This window comes from Microcaecilia unicolor, chromosome 5 (assembly GCF_901765095.1).
Source record: "Microcaecilia unicolor chromosome 5, aMicUni1.1, whole genome shotgun sequence".
In the NCBI taxonomy this organism is placed as follows: domain Eukaryota; kingdom Metazoa; phylum Chordata; class Amphibia; order Gymnophiona; family Siphonopidae; genus Microcaecilia; species Microcaecilia unicolor.
In genome coordinates, this window is record NC_044035.1 from 219,209,747 (window position 1) to 219,227,877 (window position 18,131).

Here is an 18,131-nt window from a genome sequence, read left to right on the forward strand (position 1 = left end):
TTTATTTTCCACTGAACATAATTAACGTTGCATGAACTTGGCGGCTAATAGCATGCTGAACTGGACAGTGTTGGCATATTTAGGGGCCCTGTTACAAAGGTGCGCTGAAAAATGGCCTGCAGTAGTGTAGATGCATTTTGGGTGTGCGCAGAATCATTTTTCAACGCACCTGTAAAAAATGCCTTTTTAAAATTTTTTGCCAAAAATGGACATGCGGCAAAATGAAAATCTCCACGCATCCACTTTCGGGCTGAGACCTTACCACAAACCAATGACCTAGTGGTATGGTCTCACACGGTAACCGGGCGGTAATGATCTACGGGCGCAGAATGACAATTACCACCTGCGTGCCAGAAAATAAAAATATTTTCTGGTGCACATCAAAAATGAAATTACTGCAAGGCCACGCAGTAGCCGGCCAGTAACTCAAAATTGATGCACATTGGGCATGCATGGGCGCTCACGTGGCTTAGTAAAAGGGCCCCTTAGACTGACTCTGGAGAGTTCTGCATGAAGGAAACCCCTCGTTATTCAATACCTTCTCTGTGAAATAGTAGTAATAAAAAAAGGCAAGTGTTTTTTTTTTATAATATACCACTGCATTCCACAAAGCAAAAGAAGCAAGTTTCCACACGCCATCTTTTTCGTTTGATGTAGGCACAGGAAAAAAAAAGATATTAAATGCTCCCGGGCCTCAAACTAATTAATGTTTTTCTTTTTAAATTTTACTTATAAATAGTAAGTCTGATTGTTAAGCACCTGATTCTCATAACATGATGTCTGTTGTGGTGGCCCTTTACTAGGTGAAAACATCTCTGCACTAATACAGGGAGTCCCTATAGCCAGCCCCTCCAAATGATACAATGATTTAAAATGTAGAACAAATTACTACTCTAACCGATGAAACCAGTATCTCCTCTGTGTACATCCGTATATTGCACAAGCCGGTAGGTTTGAAAATATAAGTGAGATCAACTAAAAATGCTGCCAACAAAAAAAGAACGACGAGGATGTGGCAGCCCACAGATTTGCTTGCTTTGTTGGGGTAAGGGGATAAGGGGTGCGCAGCGAACAGGAAAATGGAGCGCAACATCATGGCCTTCAGCGGCCATCTAAATCTAACCACTTTCAGCTATCTCCTACCTGCTCCCTTAGTTCCAGCTTGCAGCACCGCTGCCTTCTTCAATTTTCCTGGCTGTTGTCGTTGTCAGTGTCAGTGAGGTAAACACACTGCCTTCGGCGGCCCTGGAAGCTCTCCCTCTGTTGCAGTCCTATGCAGGACAGGAAATTGCAGCACAGAGAAAGTTTCCGGGTCACCAAAAGCAGCTTGCTTACCTCACTGACGCTGCCAGCAGCCCAGATTAAAGAAGACAGAAGGCTGCGAACTGGAACTAAGGGAGCGGGTAGGAGAGCTGAAGGTGGTTAGATTGAGAACAGGAGATGGCATGACACAGGGAGCAGGAGGGAGATGCTAAGGCCGCCGCAAAGCCCCAAGCGACCGTCCCTGTCTAATACTGGCCCTGCACGGAATAGAAAAAAAGATGCGAATCACCAATGGCAATGCTGCTGCTGCTTCTCAGGAGAGGAGTTGTTTTAGTCCAGTAGGTGGAATTGGTTTTACTGCACCACTGGGTTGTTATATGCTAGCCCCTGACGCAGCCCTTTAATAGGGCGAAACGCACCCATGTCGGGCCTATTTTAAATAATGTGGTGAATAAATAATTTTTCTCAACATTGACATTGGCGATTCGCATCTTTTTTTCTATTCCGTGCTGGATCTTGAGAATCGCCTGCCTATTTTTCTAAGACTGGCCCTGGACATGTCCTCTTAAAAGGGAGCATATGGTAACTCTAGTTACTGTCTTCTCACAGCTGGGAATTTTTCTGTTCCTAAGTGTTTCAGAGCTACTCGAGCCCTCTGGGTGATGCCCCTCTTTCCTGGATGCCCCTTCAATCCTGTAGTTCTCTATAGTTTGAGCCTGTTTTTTTTTTGTATTTTCTTTCTCTTATGCTCATATTAGCCCTCTCCTCATGTCACTTCACTGGCCTCCTATATGTTTCCGCATACAGTTCAAACTCCATACAGTCCAGTAACTCTAGTTACTGTCTTCTCACAGCTGGGAATTTTTCTGTTCCTAAGTGTTTCAGAGCTACTCGAGCCCTCTGGGTGATGCCCCTCTTTCCTGGATGCCCCATCAATCCTGTAGTTCTCTATAGTTTGAGCCTGTTTTTTTTTTGTATTTTCTTTCTCTTATGCTCATATTAGCCCTCTCCTCATGTCACTTCACTGGCCTCCTATATGTTTCCGCATACAGTTCAAACTCCTCTTACTGACTTATAGGTGCATTCACTCTGCAGCTCCTCAGTACCTCTCCACTCTCATCTCTCCCTACATTCCTCCCTGGGAACTCCCTTCACTGGGTAAATCTCTCTTATCTGCACCCTTCTCCACCGCTAACTCCAGACTCCGTTCCTTTTATCTTACTGCACCATATGCCTGGAATAGACTTCCTGAGCCAGTACTCTACTACTACTACTAACATTTATATAGCACTACCAGCCGCACGCAGCGCTGAACACTTGACATAGAAAGACAGTCCCTGCTCAAAGAGCTTACAATCTAAGTAAAACAGACAGACAAGACATTACGGGCAAGGGAATTACAGGGTAAAGAGGAACAGGGAAGGAGGAGGGCAAATGATTACCGGTTAGGGGCCAAAGGCAGTAGTGAAAAGGTGAGCTTTCAACATAGATTTAAAAACAGGTAGAGATGGAGCGATGGGTTCAGGAAGACGGTTCCAGGCATAAGGTGCTGCAAATAAAAGGAACGAAGTCTGGAGTTAGCAGTGGAGGAGAAGGGGGAAGTACTCAAGCTCCATCCCTGGCCATCTTCAAATCTAAGCTAAAAGCCCACCTTTTTGATGCTGCTTTTACCCTTATTCACTTGTTCAGAACCCTTATCATCCTCACTTTAATATTCCCTTATCTCGGTTGTCCCGTTTATCTGTCCTAATTAGATTGCAAGCTCTGTAGAGCACGGACTGTCTCTTCATGTTCAAGTGTACAGCGCTGCGTATGTCTAGTAGCGATATAGAAATGATAAATAGTAGTAGTAATTCCAACACCATGAATCCTGTCAGTATTTTTAGTCCCCTCCCTCTCCTTTTAATCCTTCGGTCTTTCTGTTTTTCCAGTGGCCAGATCCAACATTTATTTTCACATGTTTCTATGCCTTAGCTCCTGTCATGGTTCCCTTCCCCTTCTCGGGCTCTGCAGACAACAGACGCCATCACCACCACGTAAAGGAGGGAACCACGAGAGGTCGAGGCTGTACACGGAGAACAGGGCCAGAAAATCGGCCTCTGCGCGCCGCTCCCCTCGCAGGATAGCCGGGCTCGATATCGATACTCTTCTATGTCTTGTGCGCAGCCATTGCCCCGCCCGCTGGGGAGAATTGGTGTGTTGGGTGGGGGTTCCTATGCATATAGCTGAAAACACAGCACACCTCTTAGGCGCCCAGTAAAAAAATAGTACGAGCCACACTATTCCATATGTTTTCCCTTGTTCGAGTTTACCGCTGTATTCAAAAATCACTGCGTCATAGCAGGTTTCTGTATATCCACACCATACTGTGACAACACTGATACTTTCATCATGTACAGATAGATATATATATTAAACTTCGTTCTAACAGGCAGCGCAGCGGCAGCCGCCCGCAGCCCAGTACTGTAATAAATGTACGCATGCGCAAGTTAAACCAACCCTCCCACATTATGAATATTCATATCGTGTTTTTTTATGGGGAAACTTAGTAGCCCGCCTCTTGATGAATATTGAGGAGGAGCGTGAATCGCCAGCTGTACGCCTTGACGCGGCGCGCCACTGCGGGTCCCGATTGCTGCAGCCGCTTGTCAGCGTGACGAAGATTGGCATTCAGGTAAGCTGTCACTCAAAATCTTCTTTTTCGTACCCTATCAGTCAAAACAGTAGCCAAAATATTGTCAAGGTGTTATAGAGACGGAAAGCAGTGTAGGCCGTTTACGTCTTTGCTAACAGGCTTCTTATAGACTCAAATATCGTTTTTTTTTTACTTTATTTGCATTTCTGTTGGAAATTTCTGGAAAAGCCTCCAGAGTCATTAACCGTTCGTTCTGTGAAGACAGAAGGTGCGCGCGGTGGGGGAGGGGAAACCGCACGTTTCGAGGGGGGAGGGAGCGGTGGCGCGCGCAGCAGTAGAGGGGAGCGTATACAAATCATTGTTGGAGAGGAGGGGTTGGATTTGGTAGGGAGGTGCAGAGCAGCTGTTGGCTGACTATCAATATAGCAGGGGATCATCACGGACTGACTCTAAATTAGTAGCTTTTGAGGGTGGGGCCAGAGGCCCGGTCACGGTGTTAGGATTAGTGCGTGAGGGTAAAAAGGAGTTAGGATTATTTATACGTGATGTTTTCTTTATAGCCAGGCAGAATCAGATTGGATTCCAGCACTGAGTTGTGCGTTGTCTTTTAAGTATGCAAGAAATGTTATAATTTAAATACGATAGATGTCTAAAGGAGCATTTATACTGTAGTCCCTTCCTCACAGCAAAATACAGATGGACTCTACAGCCTCATTTAATTTAAGACGTTGTAGTGATCTGTGTAGTTTAGCATGAAATGTTAACATCACTAAGTATGTGGCAGCATTTATTGAAATATTTGCTATGTATTGAAAAAGTGAAGTCGTAATAAGTTCCTGAATTTAAAACTGAAATCTTAACTTTATACTAGTATGAAAAGCCATTAAATTACTATTATTAAGGACACCCTTTATTACTAGCACACACCTTTCTCTGAGGACAAGCAGGACATCATTTGTAACTTGTGGGTGATGATGTCCGATGAAGCCTGGTAGGGAGAACTTCCCAGCAACTATTCATAATTGTCTGACAACACAGAAAAAAAATAAGTAAAAATAAGTCACAATAACTTTTATTAAATTTAGATATTAAATATGTATCATATGTCAAAGAATAAAGTGGTTGCTCAAAGCATGTACTATCCACAATTGCTCAACTGCAAAACACTATGCACAAATTTGTGCAAAAACACACTCAGAACCTTACTGTACCATAAATATTACACTGGGCAGACCTAATACACCAATATACCACCCATACGGAAAATGCAGACCGTCAACAATATGAAACACGGGATCATAATATCACAATTCTCATGTAGAGCCACAAAACCTTTTAGGGTGGAAAGTGTTCACAATGAGCTCCTTTTATGAACGGCTATATGTAGATCCTTCAAGAGGTAGTGTTTCATGATTTAGGCTCTAAAACCCTTTCTGATGATTTGGTGCCACCTCAGTAAGCCCAATATACAATCTCTCTACTGCAAAACACTATACACAAACTTGTGCAAAAACACACTCATAACCTTACCAAACCATAACAGCACTAATTCCAAGGACAGGACGAGCACAACCTTATGCGTGGAAAGGCAGAACTGTAATTATACCAGGCTCTAAAACACCAATACACTACCTCGTAAAAAAAAACAAGACAAAAAGGGCTGCAAATGCTACACGCTAGCAGGATACTGCACCTTGATCACGCATGAAAAACACATGACACAACAGATATGAAGGCAAAATACTGAACTGGAAAGTTACCTCAAGAAGTCAGACTCAGCATGCAGCAATACTAGAAAAATTGAAACTTAGATGCAAAATATCACAGATGCACATTTCCAAAAGCTGACATATTCTAATTAATAAATTCTGAATAAAATACTTTTTTCTACCTTTGTTGTCTGATCATTTGGTTTTTCTATTCGCTTTGGTCCCAGTGTCTTCTGTTTTATGCAGTGTCTTCTTTCCATTTGATATTTTTTCTCTCACCATGTCCACCATCCTCCTGTGTCCTTATGCATCCTGTCTACCATCTGTAGCCCTGTCCCTATCCTTCAGTATCCAGATCCAGCTCTTAAATTCAACAGTTTCCCCTCCATCCATATCCAGCATTTCTCCTCACTCCCTCCATCCATGTGCATATAGTTCAATTCCCTCCATCCATGTCCAGCACTTTCCCTCCTTCTCTCCTACCATTCCATCCAGTGTCATTCCTCTTTCTCTCTCCATCCTTCCACCCATTATCCTCTCCCAATCCTTCCGTCCATTGTCTTCCTCTATCTCCCCTTCCTTCTAGACAGTTCTCTCTCTTGACCCTTTTCCATTCAGCATGTCCTCTCTCACCCCATCCTTCCAGTGTCTTTCCTCTTTCCCTCCCTACCAGTTTCTTCCCTCCTTCCAGCATTTTTCCTCTTTCTCCCTCCTTTCATCCAGCCAGCATTTCTCAGTCTGACAGCTAGGGTCTCCCCCAGTTTCTCCCCAGCAGCTTCTCTCTCTCTCTCCTGCCCATGTCCCCTCTTTCTCTCCCCATCTCTCTCTGGCTCTCCCCTGCTCTTTTCCATGTTCCTGGCTCTCCCCTGTTCTTTTCCATGGCCCCTCTTTCTCTCCCCATCTCTTTCTGGCTCTCCCCTGCTTTTTTCCCTGGCTCTCCCCTGCTCTTTTCCATGGCCCCTCTTTCTCTCCCCATCTCTTTCTGGCTCTCCCCTGCTTTTTTCCATGTCCCTGGCTCCCCCCTGCTCTTTTCCATGGCCCCTCTTTCTCTCCCCATCTCTTTCTGGCTCTCCCCTGCATTTTTCCATGTCCATGGCTCTCCCCTGCTCTTTTCCATGGCCCCTCTTTCTCTCCCCATCTCTTTCTGGTTCTCCCCTGCTTTTTTCCATGTCCCTGGCTCTCCCCTGCTCTTTTCCATGGCCCCTCTTTCTCTCCCCATCTCTTTCTGGCTCTCCCCTGCTTTTTTTCCATGTCTCTGGCTCTCCCCTGCTCTTTTCCATGGCTCCTCTTTCTGGTTATCCCCTGCTTTTTTCCATGTCCCCTCTTTCTTTCCCTATCGCTTTCTGGCTGTCCACTGCTCTTGTTCATGTTCCCTGGTTCTCCCCTGCTCTCCTTCTCTGTCCTCCTACCATTTCCACACGTTCTCTTCTCTCCCTCCGGTCCGGGCCTCTTTACAGCAGCGCTGACAGAAGAAGAAAAAGAAGCGGGGGGGGGGGGGGGCCGCAGCAGCATTCAGACATGCGCTGTCGGCTCTGCCAGTCCTCTGCTCGTGGAACGGGAAATTGACGTCACGGGGCAGAGACCGGCAGAGCCGACAGCACATGTCTGAACGCTGCTGCGGCCCCCCGCTTCTTTTTCTTCTTATGCTATGCTGGCTCCGGCAGCGGATGAGCGTAGGTGTTGTTCCTGGCTGCCGCTGCGCTGCTCAATAGAAGCGGTGGCAGCAGAAGATTTCGTGGTCGGGAGTCTCGGAGTACGTTTGGAGAGGGAGGCAGGCAGGGCCGCCGCGAAGGTCACAGCTGGGCAAGCCTCCCCAAGCCTCTTATACGGGGCGCCTATGACTCCATTTGAGATCAGTCCAGTAGACCCTAGCTTTCCAATGGTCACAGACCACAGGAAACCTAGCAGATGTTATATATGTCACTTCTGCACTGCAGGAGTCTCTTTTGTGGACAGTTTGATCCAATTTGACACACTGACTTCCATTCCAAATCCATGGTACCCTCATGTAGATGGGCTTCATACTTAGCAAACTAGTCTTGTATGCTGTCTTATTTTATTGGGGGACAGGTCTTCTGTATGTGTATCTTCACATACCTCTAATAGCAAAAACTTTGCTAAAACTCAAGTAGAGAGTTGCACGGGGACAGAAATCCAACCCGTCCCCATTCATCCCAGTAGGGAATCTAACCCATCCCCGCCCGTTCTCGTGGGGAATCTAACCCAACCCCGCCCATCCCCACGTAGAATCTTACCCGTCCCCGCAAGAATTTAACCTGTCCTCACCCACAAGAATTTAATGGTACATTAAAAAACATTCCTGTCAGCTCTCTCAGTCTCTGAGTTTGCTAAAGGACAAGTCCATAAACCACTACTAAATGGACGGGAAAAATCCACAATTCCAGGAATAACATGTATAGAATGCTTGTACGTTTGGGAAGCTTGCCAGTTTCCCTTGACCTGGATTGGCTGCTCTCGTGGACAGGATGCTGGGCTCGATGGACCCTTGGTCTTTTCCCAGTGTGGCATTACTTATGTACTTATTTGAGCCGCAGCACTGCAGGCAAGGAAGGAATGGAAGTTGGAACACTCTGGTGCGCACATATAAGGCTTCTCTGATTCACTGGCACTGTGTGCTAAGAGATCAGCACATGCTTGCGCCAGTAGGTCAGGTGACATCTGATGCTCATGCTTATGTCAGAGCTGAGGTCTGCGCATCAGCCCGGAAGCAGAGAGGATTAATAGTAATAGTAAATAACAGCAGATAAAAACCGAATCGGTCCATCCAGTCTGCCCATTAGTCACAATCCTTATCAATTCATGATTAAATCAACAATGACTGTGATATTATATACATGATTATGGTCTTTCTGTGGCATTTCTGGGACATAGACCATAGAAGTCTGCCTGGCCCTATCCTTATGTTCCAATTGCTGGAGTTGCCCTCAAAGCCCACTCCAGCCTATTCATCTTCTCATTTGCGGGACACAGACCGTAAAAGTCTGTCCAGAACTGTCCTCATGTTCCAGCCACTAAAGTTGTTGTCTAAACCCTTTCCAGCCCATCCAAAACCAGATTGCCATATATGAGACACAGACCGTACAGGTCTCCTGGTATCGGCCCTAGTTCATCACAGCCAGAGTCACCATGTAAGTGTCACACGACACATCCACACACATGCAGCCATTTAAGTTTAGGTTTTTTATAATTTCCATTTTCTAAATAGAGATCCTCTGTGTTCATCCCATGCCTTTTTTAATTTTGTCACCATTTGTATCTCTACCACCGCCTTAATGGAGGCTTTCCACAACTGTGCTGTTAAAGTAAGGAGGAGGAGGAGACAGCACTCAAAGAACTTGGTACTCGGTAGGTGAGAGGCTGGCGCAAGTGCAGCATACACTTCCACGGGAACCCCACAGGAACTGCTTCCATCCCCACGGGATCCCCGCAGAACTGCTTCCGTCCCTGCGGGAATCCCGCGGGTTCTGCGGGATTCCCGCAAACCCCGTTCCCGTGCAAGTCTCTAAACTCAAGTAAGAGAGAGGAACTATGATCTTCATTGCTGCCTACTGGCCAAGGCAATAGTTCTCTCTACTTCTGGAGTTAGTCTCCAGATATCTGTGGAGACGAGTGTTCTCTGCCCTCATCACTCAGAATGAGGGTTGCTTCTGCTTCTCAAACTACAGATGCTGACCCTCACAGCTTGGATGGAGAACGTCAGCTACTAACCTCTTAACAATTATAAGTGTCCCCTGCTTGTTTCCAGAGAAGAACCCACTCAGATATGATATATAATTTTAAATGGAGAAGGTTTGCTATTTGGTGTGAGGGCAGGGCCCTAGATCCTTTTTCCTGTCCTCAGAAAAACTGCTTGAATACTGTTTATAGTGGAGTCCAAGGCCCCCCCCCCCCTTGATTGATTTATTTATTTGTTACATTTTCCCACCTATTTGTAGGCTCAATGTGGCTATAGTACCGGAGAGGCCTTTGCAAGCTCCGGTGTGAACAAATACAGGGTAGCCCTTCTCTGACATCTATATGCAGTTTATATTTCTCCAGAGGTACAGGGCATAAAAAAAAAAAAAATTCACTAACCATTCCAATTCACACCCTCACTTCTGCTGCGACTGGTCTAATTATTTATTTGTTACATTTGTATCCCACATTTTCCCCACCTATTTGCAGGCTCAATGTGGCTTACATAATGCCAATAATGTTAGATTTTTGGCCTACTTACTAAAAACTAGGCTCTCGACAACTGCTCAATTTCACAGATACCCCAAATGGCCATGAGATAGAACTCCATGCCATCATCATTCAACATGACTCCACAGAAGCTAATGAAAGACTATACCAATACACTGCAATATTAGGAAAGTGTGTGGTGTTAAAAGGAGAAAGACTTAGACCACTGTGTTGTTAAAAGTCAGGAGAAAGACATAGCTTATATTGTAGGAGGGCACATGAAGCTGTAAAAACCAGTAGTCTAATGTGAAGATGATTCAGCTGAAGCCCAAATCCAGGAAGAGTACAGGATAACCCCTCCTACACAGACGGAATGTACAAAAGAGGGCTGGGGTTTGGAGAAAGACAGACAGATTTTAGGACAAAATGGAATATAATGCATAGAGCTCGGGTGGGCAGACACTGCTTGGTGAATAACCGGACACTGTTAACGATGACCTTATGCAGTATGACCTCTGGTTTTTCAGGGGGAAAAATAAAATCAGCAGCTTGCCCACCCAGTGCTGAGGTTAAGCAGCTCTCTGTGCTAAAGAAACAGAACAGTAATAACTGGAAAGTCAGATGACATTTCAGAGCCATTCAGCAACAGATCAGGCTGTAGAAGGGATGTTCAACCATTCTGTTCACAAGTGGCTGCACTGCCTGCTTTTCTGGCTTTTCTCACTGCTCAGACAGGTTGACCTGGAGAGCCTAGCTCCTCGCTGTCCTGGTATCCACAAAGGCTGATAACTACCTGGTCTCAGGGAACGGCTATATTATATGGGAATTCCTTCTACTTTCCTTTCTACTTACCATTTGGACCTGTGAGGCAAATAGGGTTTCTGCCTCCTTACACCCACCCCAAGATACAGTGGACAGAGGAAACAGAGAAGACAGAGACTATCTTCCTTTGAAGTGGAAAGTCTTTATTACTTACCAAATTAGGGAGAGATACCACGGTGGTAAAGAGTTACTCAGTTGATCATCTCAGCCTCTGTCTAAATACCACACAGTAGCCACTTATATACTATTTTGCACAATGGAAATTCCCTCCCAAATCATACAACCTTGCAATTTCAGCTATTTTCTGTTTTATTTCAGCTGATTTCTGTCTTACTTTATTGTTTACACAAAATGGAAAAATACTATCTGAATGTTATGGAATACAGAACACAATATCTAAATGTTTATAAAAAAACAGAAATCCAAGGTTTCTTTCACAGGAGATTATAGTCGCCACTCTGCTACAGGAATCTTCCCAAGACCCAGGACTTTATCATCGTTTTGTCTATCGACCTCCACACATCTTCTCTCTCTCAAACTGTTTACATATTCTTTGTGTCCTTGCTGAGTTAGAGTCGGTGGCACCATTTCTGTCAGGGGAGGGGAAGAGCACTCCTTGCTGGTATGACCTCGAATTCTTAGCTCTCAGCTGAAAGCACAGAAAGATAGGAATTCTAAGTTTGAGCCTGTTTTAGCTATGCAGTTCATGGGTCATAACTGACTTGTTAGTGGTCAGAAAAGTGCAAATCAATTCATTACTTTCTGTATTCAGCAGAGTCTGGCCTCAAGACCAACTCTGTTAGGGTTCACCTCAGTGCAATTGGAGCTTACTGTCAGCATGTGGAATGTAAGCCCATTTCTGTACAGCCTTTATTTTTTGATTCATGAGAGGTTTGTTGTTGCTCAGGCCCCCAACCAAAACTTCCACAGGGTCATGGGATCTCAATTTTTGTTGTTCTTTCACAGCTGTTGGAAGCTCCATTTGAGCCACTTGATACTGTCACCTGATGTTTTTGACCCTGCAATATTTTATTCTTGATGGTGGTTACTTCAGCCATCAGGGTCAGTGAACTTAAGGCTCTAGTAGCCTGTCCACTTTACACAAGATTTCATCACAACAGAGTAGTTCTTCAAATGCATCCTAAATTGCTTCCTAAGATTGTGTCAGAATTCCATCATAACCAGTCTGTTGTTCTGCCAGTATTCTTCCCTAAATCCCATGGTTATCCTGTTGAAAGCACATTGCACACTTTGGACTGCAAGAGAGCCTTGGCCTTCTATCTGGAGTGGACTAAAGCCCATAGAAAGTCTACCCAGATTTTTGTTTATTTTGACCCTAATAGGATGGGGACATCCATCGGTAAATGTATCCTATCCAATTGGCTAGCAGACTACATCTCCTTTACTTATGCCCAGGCCAGGATGACTCTGGAGGGTCATAGCTCATAATGTCAGAGCCTTGGTTGTGTCAGTAGTTCATTTGAGATTAGCTTCCATAGAGGAGATTTACATAGCTGCAACATGGTTAACAGGCCACACATTCACATCTTACTACTACTTAGAGCAAGACTCCTGATGCAGCAGTAGGATTGGTCAGTTGGCCCTTCAGAATCTTTTTGGAGTCTAGCATCCAACTCCACCCCTTCGAGACCCATTTATTTTCTGTTCCAGGCTGTTCAAAAAAAAAAATCTATTCTTGGCCTCCACCTGTTGCAGGCCTTGTGTATTCCCCCTTTATTTGTTTTGGACAGCTTGGTAGCTAGGGATTCCCATATGGGAGAAATTATGTCCTACTTGTCCTCAGAGGAAGCAAAGTTACTAACCTGTAGTAGGTATTTTCTGAGTACAGCAGTACTCACATTCTCACATACTCGCTCACCTCCCATAGGAGTTGTATTCTATTAGCTTTATAATAGACTGACCCCACTCAGCAGGCAGAAAGGTGCACATGTGTGGTGTGGTGCAATCTTCCAAATGTATCTAGAACTGTTGCTGGGAAGTCCTCTGCACCGGGATCCATTGGATGACGTCACCCATTTGTGAGAAAATGTGCCCTTGGAGAACAGCTGCTATAGGTGAGTAACTTCAGTTTTTCAGTAGTAGTGTAACAGGACCCTCAGCTGAGTAAATCAGGAGACAAGAGGCAACTGGTTCCAGCAAGACAGCTTTATTGCTAGCAATGTACAGCACTGAGTTCCGTCTCAGAATACTGTGTGTCAGAAACCAGCTGACACTTACATTTATACCTCCCCTCTGGGCCTGCGCATTAGGCCCCTTATACATCACAGTTGTCATGCGCAGTAAACATTTGTAGTTCTTGTAGTTCTTACAGTACATACACACGTCATAACACTGAAATGATACTGGCAGGGAAAACGAAACTTATTTCCCCGTTCACACACACACACACACATAATCCCACAATGCTTCTTTCACAGAGTTTATAAGGCTCAATAGAGCTTAAGGCTCAGAGATGCAGGGTGGGGGTGGCTACACTCCCAGATTATCTTTTATTCATGTAGCGACTACGTGCAGGCTGGTTTTGTGTACAAGCCTTGGTACTAAATGTTACAAGCGATTATCTACTGCCCTGCATCCTGTCTGGAATAACATTTTTGGTATATTGCAAACAGAAGCTGACAGTTTGTAGTTACAGTACAGTGCAAGAGAATATAAAAGTTCTATAAAAGCTCTGGTTTGAACTGTAGTATAAAGAAACCAAAGTCCCTGATTAAATATGCACAGGTCTTGAGGTAGTCCCATCAGTCCTGATCCGGCACCGATGCAGGCCAGATCCAGCCGTCACTCCTACAATTCCCCCCTTTTGATACTTGAAATCCGCTGCGGTGGAAAGTATCAACTTCAAGAGTACTGAAAAAGAAGAGAGACAAGGAGAGTTAGCATGAGGAGGCAAGAAGAGGACCCTAGGCCCTTGCGCAGCTGTTGGTTGCTTCGCCAGGGTTGAGATGGAGGGTCCCTAGGGGAGCCCCCCCCCTTTGTAGCCGGACTTTTGCTGTGACAAGGGAGTTGGTCCTTAGGTCTCCTCAGAGGAATAGATATCTGCCTCATCCAAGTCGGTTACCGAGATGGGGGAGTAGATCTGTAGGGCCATGATATGAGCAGCAGCACGGCGGTCAGCAGTGGTCTCCATGGTGGAGCAAAGACATCTGAAAATGAAGGGAAGAGATAAGGGAATTAGTAAACAAGACAAAAAGAAGAGGCCCACCATGACAAGGATGCCCTTTAGTCCTCCTAAACTGGGCAACCAGTCGGTAAGGGAGGACGTCCAGTCCCAAGCGCTGTTCCAAGTTTGTACAGGGACATGGGCCAACTTGACCATACGGTCGGTGATCTCTTTGATGACCTGACTTTGATCGTCTATCTGCAGGCAGCAGTTACTGAGGTTGAACTTCCCGCAAACCCCCCCCTCTTGTGCCAGCAGGTAATCAAGAGCTAGGCGGTTCTGGTAAACTGCAGTAATCAGTTTAGTGTTTTGTTTAGCCAAGATGTTGAGTGCCATTGCAGAGTCATTCGTGAGCATTTCGAGCACTGCTTGCAAACGAATGATACGGTTCAGCATATAGATGGGGGTACGGTATCCATATGTTCCATCTTCAGCCCAGGTGGCTGGCCCGTAGTAATGGACGATGCGTTCCGGCGGCCATTCGGTGTCCTTCCAATCGCCTATCTGGACTTTGGTTCCTCGTGCAACCCGCTTCCTCCGACTCCGATACCCCTGTTCGACATAGAGAGGGTGCCTAACGTTTCACCCACCTGAAGGGGTAGGAGGAAGAAGCTGGGTCGTACTGTGCCCAGAAGGCAGGTACCAAACCAGCGGGCAGGGAGCTGTTCGTAGACCCTGCGACCGCATATATAATAGTACCCTTCTGGGGCTATCCACCGAATGGAGGTGTTACCCCCACGTGTCCATGTGTTGTTCAGAGTAGGTACAGTCCATAAGGGTGTCGGCATAGACTGGTTATCTGTGTGCCACCAGGTGATTGAGCTGCCGTTGTATAGGGTCACTCCCGTGCAGGCAGAGTCGCCAACTGGGACTGAGTATCGTTTACTGGGAGCCCGACTGGCACACAGAGTACCAATGATATTCGTTCTCAGCGCCCACTCATATGGACGGGGTCGGTGAGGAAAGGTGATGTTGGTGAAATTTAGGGCATCCCACATGTGCTGGGTAATCTCCTTAGCTTCCCACGGCCACTGCTCCCCCATATCCGTGCCGCCACAGACAAAACAGTTAGTAATCCCGAGGGAGAGGGCTATGTTCTCGGCTAGGTTCAGGAACATGTTCCGGGATTCGGGTGAAACAGGGAACTGGGTAGCCACGTGCTCAGCGCGGGCAATCTCATCATAAACTTCCTGGAATCCCACGATCGTAGTCTGGTAATGCGTGGGAGGCTTAGCATCGAGGCTCTGGCGTATGGTGATGTAAGTAAGCGGATCCATTCCGGCCCCATCGATGCCGAGCGCCCAGGTTTCTCTCCAGGGGACCCCATGTTCTCTGATAGGCCAGTCCAAGAGGACAGTGTTGCCGGGACCTCTGCGAAATTCACCCAGACCAGTACACCCGGGGTATCCGCCCCCCGTATAAGCGCACACGCTTTCCCATCCTGAGGTCCGGGTGTCCGCTGCACAGGGTAGCCAAGACCAAGGAGAACCATATCTTCCATCTAGAGTAAGGGGGACAAACATACTTGTGATCATTTGCATAGGCCTTGCGCCAAGCTTTACTTCCACACTTGTGGGACAAGGGGTGTTTGTCCATAGCAACACAGACATCAAAGATGAGGGTGGCCACGGTTTGAGCACCTCCTGCAAGAACGAGGGTAGAGTTTACGTAATACAAGATGCCGTCTCCCTGGACTCCCATAGACATGACGTACTGGGGCAACCCCACACTAAGGGTGACATTGTAATACCTTGGCTTGACTGGGCTGTGGCAGATAGTGAGGTTTTTCATGAGGCACCGGTGAAGTTGCATAGGGCCATCCGGTGTGATGATAACGCAGGAAGCGATGGGGTTACAGCCCTTCTCCGGGGGAAGGGACTGGTGGATGAGCATGGTGGTAAGGTTATATCCTTCAGCCGTTCGATGACGCACCAGCCGCAGACACTCGGAACAATTCGAGCTAAGGGGAGTGATCTCCACCGGGACTGGGCAGGAGTTGAGAACGAGGAGCAGGCCGAGCATTATGGTTAGGAGAAGAGGTATTCGAGTTACTGCAGCAAGAAGAGGACGAGGCTGAGGATGACTGCTCCGATAAACAGTGAGCCTAGAGCACAGAATGTCCAGGGGCTGAGCTGTTGGCTAGGCATGGAAGTAGTTCACCGCTTCTTCAGGGTTAGCCGTAGCGGAGCGTCTGGGTGGCTATGGGCTGTCCACCTCCCGGGTGGGCTGTCGGTTTTTGCAGCCGGCTTCAGTCTGGTCCAGTGTATCCAAGCTGGACTGCCTGCAATTTTAACAGCGGTTGGGGTGGTTAGGAGGACAAGGAAGGGCCCCTTCCACTTGGGCTTCAAGCAATCAGACTTGTCCCATTCTTTCACCCACACTTCATCTCCCACCCGAAACTGGTGTGTAGGGCTAGTAAGGACTAAGGGGCCTACACTCTCAGTGTACTGTTGGATGTCCTGCACTACATCGCGTAAGGCCTTCAGCTGTTTTACTAGGGAACTCTCACCCTGTATCTGCAAGGAGTCGGGAAAGGAAGGCAGAGGTGGTGGCCTGGGGTACATCATTTCATAAGGGGTGAGACAAGTAGCTTTGGGCGTGCACCTAAGGTGCAGCAATGCTAGTGGGAGCAAGTCGGGCCATTTGGCTTTGGCTTCTTGGCATAGTTTAGCTAGCTGGTTCTTCAGGGATCGGTTGGCTCTCTCCACTGCCCCACTGCTCTGGGGTCTCCAGGCGCAATGCAGCTTCCAATTGAGGCCCAATCTAGTACTGAGTTGCTGGGTCACCTCACTGGCAAATGCAGGCCCGTTATCAGAGTTGATCTGTTTGGGGAGGCCATATCTCGGCAGGATGTGGTGAATAAGTAAGGAAGTAACTTCTTTAGCCATCTCCGTCCTGGTGGGTATGGCTTCAATCCATCCGGTGTACGTACACACTGCCACAAGGATAGCTTTGTAGCCCCGGGCCGGGGGCATGTGCGTGAAGTCAACTTGACAGACTTGAAATGGGCTGGTGCCTCGGAGGATGTTACAGGGAGCAGGACCTGGTCCTGTCCGCGGGTTGTTCCGGGCACAAGTTGTGCACCTACTGGAAGCATTCTTGGTCCAGAGGGATAGTTTGTTGATGTAGTAGGTCTTCTCGAGCAGGCGTCCCAAGGCGTCTCTGCCCAGGTGGGTGCGGTTGTGGGCTTCCCTGACCACTGTCCAGGCCAGGGCTTCGGGTATCCATATTCGGCCATCCTGTAGTAGCCACCACCCATTGAGCGATTCCAGGCCCTCCTGCCGGGCCCATTCGGTTTCTTGTGGGGCATAGATGGGGGCCTCTGTGGGGAGATGGACAAAAAGCACGGGGTCAGAGGAATGAGGGAGTTGACTCGCCTTTTTGGCTGCATCATCCGCCCGCTGATTTCCCCGGGCAATGGGGTCCGTCCGGCCTGTATGAGCCCTGCAGTGCATCACAGCTACCTTCTTTGGCTTCCATACAGCCTCGAGTAGTTGGCAGATCTCAGTGGCGTTTGCGAGTCCTTTTCCCTCGGCTGTTAAGAATCTTCTTTCTTTGTTCAAGGCCCCGTATACCTGGAGGGTGAGGAAAGCATATTTGGAATCAGTATAAATGTTCACAATTTTCCCTTCTGCCCATAGGAGGGCCCTGGTGAGGGCGATCAATTCGGCTTTCTGGGCTGATGTTCCGGGTGGCAGGGCCATTGCTTCGATCACATGATCCTCGGATACGACGGCATAGCCAGCTCTCCGAATTCCTTCGATCACTTGGCTACTTCCGTCGGTGAACAAAGTGATTCCCCCCTGCCAGGGCTGGTCTTTAAGGTCGGGTCTACTAGAATGTACAGTGGCCATTACCTCTTCACAGTCATGGAGTGGTGGTTCCGGAGCCAGGAGAAGGGTAGCAGGGTTTAGGTTGGTGGTGTCCTAGATTCGCACCTCCGGATTCTCGCATAGGAGAGCTTGGTACTTGACTAGTCGGGAGTTAGTCATCCATCGGGGTCCATGGCTCTCGAGCAGGCCACGGATGGAATGGAATGGGCGTTGTCACGAGGAGCGTCTGGCCAAAGGTGAGTTTGTTGGCCTCGTGTATTAACAGACATGCGGCCGCAATGCTTCGGAGACACCCCGGCCACCCTCGTGCCACGTTGTCCATGCCCTTGGAAAGGTATGCTATGGGTCGTTGCCAGGTGCCAACTGTTTGGGTGAGGACCCCAAGTGCCAAACCCCTCTTCTCGTCGACAAACAAGTGGAACGGTTTAGTCATATCTGGCAATCCGAGCGCTGGCGGGGCCACGAGGGCCTCTTTGAGGTCCGCAAGAGCCTTCAGTTCG

The 18,131-nt window shown here is 47.4% G+C and overlaps 1 protein-coding gene across 1 annotated transcript in view; it reads left to right on the forward strand.

Moving 5' to 3' along the window:
* The first annotated feature begins 3,858 nt into the window (after window positions 1-3,858).
* PKNOX1 (PBX/knotted 1 homeobox 1) overlaps window positions 3,859-18,131 on the forward strand; it is a 591,440-nt gene continuing 577,167 nt past the window's right edge. Inside the window, exon 1 of the mRNA XM_030203790.1 lies at window positions 3,859-3,937. The gene's annotated coding sequence lies outside the window, so the exon portion shown is untranslated. The remainder of the gene's footprint in view (window positions 3,938-18,131) is intronic.